At 36.0% G+C, this 6,416-nt stretch overlaps 1 protein-coding gene across 3 annotated transcripts in view; it reads right to left on the bottom strand.

Annotated features, from left to right (window-relative positions):
• The window catches only part of LOC145500054 (uncharacterized), a 28,700-nt gene extending 22,344 nt beyond the window's left edge, over positions 1 to 6,356 (bottom strand). For all 3 annotated transcript variants that reach the window (XM_081479561.1, XM_081479557.1, XM_081479566.1), the window contains exon 1: positions 6,123 to 6,356. The gene's annotated coding sequence lies outside the window, so the exon portion shown is untranslated. The remainder of the gene's footprint in view (positions 1 to 6,122) is intronic.
• Positions 6,357 to 6,416: the final 60 nt, after the last annotated feature.

Genomic DNA, 6,416 nt, shown 5'->3' with positions numbered 1-6,416 from the left:
TAAACACAGTGGTAAAGAGCTTCCACCCTTCAACAATGGTGAAAAGGTCACATTACTGCATGGAAACAACTGGGTGCCAGCCACAGTGATCAGTAAGCACCACACGCCCAGATCATACATTGTTCAAACACCAGAAGGTCAGAAGTATCGGAAAAACTGCAGACACCTGAACAAATGCCAAGCATCGCAAGACATACTAAAAGCGTCTGCCCACGATCAACCCAAGGCATCATCAAACACCCACACTTCTAAAGTCAGTAAAGCACCTGTTCCTACTACAGAAGCACCACCTCCACATGTGCAGAAACCTACAGTGCGCACTTGTTCTGGACAATTGGTCAAGGAGCCTGCTTACCTTAAGGACTATGAACACTAGTTTGCTGCTACTTCAAACTTGTTGGCCATGAAGACTAGTTAACTACATGAATCATGGACTCGTGGACTCTTTTTTTTTATGTCCGTTGTTTCTGGGTGAGCCTTTATGATTACTTAGTTTAGACCAAGTTCATTTGCATAAAAAAGAAAAAAAAAAGGGAATGGAGATGTCATGTATGCGTCATCGTTTATCATTTATCCGCTTGTAAAGTTCAAAGGTATGATGGAAAATAAAAAGCATGAGCTTGTGAGAACATGGCGTAGTGTCTGTCGTGTACATAACAGAAGGGCAACATTTTTACCACACAACACAAAATGGCGCACAAAATGCAAACATCTTTACTTGTCAATCAAAAACACACATTTTAAAGGAAAGGTATGCAAAAAATCAAACCAAAATCGAAACGTGGAATCAAACAATTTGCAATTAATCGAGAATTTGATTAATCATTACACCACTATTATTCAAAGGGGAGCGCCAATTCAATGATTTATAGTATTAAATTAAAAGAAAATAGAACAGGCTTACTTTTCATTTGGTTTAAAATTCGATTTTTAAACTACTCATCTTAACAAGTGTTTTAATCCGCTTTCAAAAACTTTCAATTAGCTGTTGGCGATTTTTGTAATTTGACAATCTGATTCTTTCTTCAAAGTCCTATCAAAATTGACAGCAATGTCAGGGTTTAGCGTTCCAGGATTTTTAACCGCCATCAAAAGTTATACCACTTTGTAAATTGACAGAAAACAAAAAAAAGAGTAATTGCATGCAATAAATTATAAATAAATCAAGATTAAAAACTTTTCTTTTCAAGAGAGCATTCTCAGATTTTGGGCTTTTTAATTAGGGTTTTTATGCAAAGGGACTGTAAAAAGCATTGAGACTTCCACCTGATGTAAAATGTGTTTCTAAGAGCCTATTTATTATTATCATTATAATTACACAATTATTTTACAATTGACAATTTACTCAAGATCAATATTATATTTACGATTTTTAAACTCGCTGTGACTTTCCAGGAGCGAAGCCACGTGCAGATTAGGGCTTAAAAACATAGGGCTTGAAACACTCGAACACACATTGTAATTCCGCAGAAACCAGGTCACAGTAAAATCAATCATTAGCGTTTATTGGAAGGAGTGCTGAATCAATAATATAGGAATCAGGATAACAAATTAAAATAGAGATGTTCTTGTGATGTGAAGTCGTTGTGGTTGTGAATGTGTGGTTTGAACTAAAAGCAAAATGATACAAAAGGCTTATGTAAGCTAATACTAGCTAAAGATACAAAACATAAATCAAGGATACTGATGGAACATAAATCTTAAACTATAACGACACGATACGACTAAAGATGTGCAGACTTACTTTGATCTTGCTCCTGCGAGGGTAGCAATTGTAGAAACGATAACTTAGCACGATAGCGATGACAGCAATAGCATAAAATAATAGCGAGAACATAGATGGTGTAACTAAACTGATAAAAATGTGGTGTGTCTAATTACATGATTCCAAAGGTTATGTTATGAAACTTGCATTGATCACAGCAATCACAGCATGAATAGCAAAAACTTCAAAAATGTACATAATTGTTAATAAGTAATAGTTATGTAAACAAAACAAAGAAGAAAATGAGTTATGAAAGTAACACTTGCAATACATATACCATTTACAATTTATTCAAGATTTGAAAACATACAGAATTTTTTTAAATTCTTGTATATTCCATTTGCCATACAATATTGTTTAAGACATTGGTATTAGCTCTTTCTTATCACGTCTGGTTTGCGCAAAATTCATGTTTTACCGATTTTTGATTTTTTGTTCATTGTTTCCATGGAAATATTGATTACCTTAAGAAATACATAATACGAAACTTCAATCCATTTCCAATAACTAGTGTGACTTTGTATTGATCCAATTAAGGGAAAACTAATAAAAAGCTGATTGAAAATGTCTGGTATAGTCCAGAAAAAACTGTATTGAGACACCTTAATGGAATCATTGTCATAAATTGCAATTAATTTAGAAGAACACAGCCTTCCATAAACTACCAAGAAATTTGGTGTGCTGTGGAATGCAAAAGAGACACTTTTTCTTTGTTAACACCAGAAATGGAGCTCACCGAATGAAATATTTTCGAGGAGACTGCTACCATACATGACCCTCTTGATTTCCCAACACTATCTGTCATGACAGACAAACTCCTGATACAGAGAGCCTGGATTGAGAAAGCAGCCTGGGACACTCCACTTCCAAATAACCACCAAGAAAAATAAATATAGAAGTCAAGGCGCCAAGAATCCACAGGTCTAGATCGAATCTTACTCCCATGATGTTTGAAAGACAGCCATTCCCCCAGGGTTGTAGCTAAGAAATTTGTCTGCAGGTTGTCTTTGAAATTGAGCTGGCTAAAGAAGGCGCAAAGCGGGGGGGTTGCCCCCTCCCATTCGGGGGGTATGGGGGTCTCCCCCAGGAAATTTTGAAAATTTTAATTCAATTTGGGGCACTCTGGTGAAATCTAGGGGCTCTTCTATGCAAAAAGAAACAACCGTTAAAGAGAAAAAATTGTACATGCGTAGGCATTTTGTTATCTACCATCCCCTGATATTGGTATTATATATCATATTATTTTATTTCTAAATATGAATCTTATTATCTGTGTTATATTATAAGTGGGAGCAAGTAGTAATGGTGTTATGTTTCAGTTTATAATAAGTTAAATGCACAAGAAATAAAATAAAATAAATAGTACCTCCTTAATTTTGTTAAGCTAACTTTTACTCTTCCACAAAAAGTAAAGTGTAACTTTATTATTCTAGCAATAATACTCTTAATAAGAACGAGTTCAGAGCAACTGCGGAACTATTTAACACCGTACTTAAAAATATTAATTTCTGGCATGTCTGACTTAACTGTAACTACCTTGTTGTCTTCGAGCAAAAAATGCTCTAACATTCCCCTGGTCGGTATCGCGTTTTCTTTTACGTTGATTTAAGCTTACATCTGCTGATTCCATGGATGGATAGATTGTAAATTAACAACTTTCGCACAACTGTCGGATGACTTTACAATATTCACTCGTGGATCAAACAAACTATCTTGTCCCACATTTATGAGAGATCCAGGAGACCTGGTAACAAACTCGTTCCCAATCTTTCACAACGCCTTGAATGCGGGGGGCTACCAAGCTTTGTGTTGACAAGATGGCGGACGCAGAAAACGGAAAGAGGACACGGTAAACAAGTTCTCAAAACAAGACTTTATTTCAATTACTTTGTGGCATCGGTATGAAAGGTAGTAAGGAGTTTATTCAACCTTTTCACTCAGAATATATGATTCTAAATCAAACAAGTGCATAACCAAAGAACTGTTCAACGCCCTTTTAACCAAGTGTTCGCCAGCCAAAATTCAGCCGGCAATGACCTCTTTCCCAGCTGGCGAATTTCGCCGGCAGCCGGTGCTTAGTGACAACTCTGTTCCCCACCAGTTAAAACTTCCCTACAAATGTGTTTGGATGTCTCTGATCATGAGGTACAAGTACACAGATTGGTCCATCATGACAGAGTACCTCAGTGTTGGAAGTGTTTAATGTCACAAGTGACTTTCTGGGTAGACAACATGAAAGTTATCTTCTGGGTACAAGAGTCGTAACTACAAGCCTGTTGTTTACCATCGCTTGGGAGAAATCCATAAACAGTCAAACCCAAACCAATAGAAAGTAACTGACTTGAGGGAAAATCCTCTCAACCAGCAGAGGCTTTGACAGAGGTGCAGAAGTGAAAGCCAAACAAAAGCAAGCCCTAGAGGAACAAATTGCAGAAACAAATGAAGAGAGTGAAACTTAAATTGCCGGATTTTCAGAGACAAATTCAAAGAAAAAACGACCGATATTGCAGCAAATTTGCAGAGGTTTCGAGGCAAATTTCACTGAAAAGCAATCAGTAAAAGACAGCTGATTTTGTGGAAATTTTCTGAGCAAATTTTGCTGAAAAGTGATTGGTTTTGTAATGATTTGACAAACATTTTTAACTAAAAAAGACAGCAATTTTGCCATTTTTTTCAGAAAATGATGAGTGTTAGCCTATGCAATAACAACAGCAACAGAAGCTTTGACTGCTTAAAAGAAGCAGCGATAAGCAAGTTGTTTGGACTATCGTACATGCTTGCATTTGTTTGACCACAAGGTTCTTTTTAACAGAGATCATCATTTGCTCTTTTAACAACAATGCACTCAAGAAATGTGCCAATGGCAAAGCTTTTTACATCATGGCCACAGTTAGTACTCAGTTTTTTTACAACATTAATCTAAGAACACCTGGTATATTTGGATGTTGTTTACTCATTTCATGATAAATTTGCAATTTTACAACAAGTAAACAGCCCAAGAGCTAAGATAAGTTTTAACTATGTTGTACTGACATGTATTTGGTACTGGCAATTTCTAGTAAATTTCACGGTATTTTGCATGTTTCTATGAATTTTGTGGGATTTCTTGGATTTACTTGAAATTTGCAGCTCCACGACTGAGCGAAATATCAGAAGCCCTGAGGATTGCTCAACCTTTGTTATTGTAGAAGAGTAAAATAGGCATTTAAACCTTACAAGGTTCTCCAAGTGGTACCAAGTTGCTTCTAAAACGAGAGTTGAAGTTTGGACAATCACTAATTCAAGTGAGGAGTTGGGTTCAACAGTTTATCAAGAGCTGTTAAGTTGTTAGACCAACATACGCTGTATCAAGGCAGAACTGACAGCTTGGTGAATTGGCGGAAAGTGAATTAAACATCATCAAAGAAACACAATGAGAATATGAAGAATAAATAATTGCATTAACTGCAAGAAAAGAGTTGTGCAAGAGAAGTCATCTGTTGCCTCTCATTAAACATCTCGCATATCTTTAGTAATAAATTGATCCATAAATTCATGACTCATGTTTTTTTTAAACCCTTTGCTTCCCTCATAAATGAGCATTTTTGAGAAAAAATGTTATTTTGCACAAAAAAGGGGCATGAACAAAGAACAATAATCAATCAATATAATCAAAAACTTAATTAATGTGTCGAAATTTCGCTTGCCGAGGGGAACCTCCCATCTACTTATTGTGAACAATTTATATAATAAGAAGTGTACTAACAATTTAAAACTAGTAAATGACTGAAAGCCTACCAACTATTACCTATGAGATTAACTATCAATAACATAGCTAAAAAAATAAATAATAAAAATTATGTAAAAAAAAAAAAAAGACTGAAAAACCCTAACTGGAAAAAAGGAACCACCTTTCCTTTAAAATTTCCAAAACTTATCATAGTTTCTGTTTACAATGGATTTGAAATTCATAAAGGAATAGGAGGGTTTCACAGAACTACAGCTTCCACGTGCAAAGTCAAAATGCAAATTAGCTGAGTCCCTTTGGGTTTAATTTAAAACAAGAATTTTCGCACACTTTATCCTTTTATCATCTTTCACACCTTAGGTACAATGTATTGTTCAGACAGGATTTCTTAGAGGTCGGAATTTTTTTTTGGTATTTAGCTATGAGCTGTAACCTCAAAGACAGGTCCGTCTCTCGAAACAACTCGAGCTCAGAATTTGAATTCCCCGCTGTATAAATTATAAAAGCGCAACACGAACACTTGAGGTAAATAATACAACCAAACAAAATTCCAACTTGGACATAAACAAGTGCAAAACAATAGAACAGAAACGAATTTTCGTAAACCACAGTTTTTGTGCTTCAGCTTACCTTTGGCAGGAGTATTCACAGGTATTCATTGCCTAGTCGTTGTCTTCACTTCAGTATTCTGCAGCCACCACAGCCATTTTCTTTGCACCAAAATCCAGCCAAATGAGGAAAGTTGTGTTTCAAAAGCCACCTGATGTCATAGTAGGCGCATTCATTGGTCATTTGACACCGAAATAAGCTCTAAATCCTCTCAAAACTGAGATATCCCACCATGTTGGATCCTCTTTCGTTCCCAGTTTCTTCCAGATTCGAGCACTCTGCGTTCGAGCACATCACGAAAATTTGTGGCGGGAA

This window comes from Orbicella franksi, chromosome 1 (genome assembly GCF_964199315.1).
Source record: "Orbicella franksi chromosome 1, jaOrbFran1.1, whole genome shotgun sequence".
Taxonomy (NCBI): Eukaryota; Metazoa; Cnidaria; class Anthozoa; order Scleractinia; family Merulinidae; genus Orbicella; species Orbicella franksi.
This window is presented reverse-complemented; position numbering and strand designations above follow the sequence as displayed.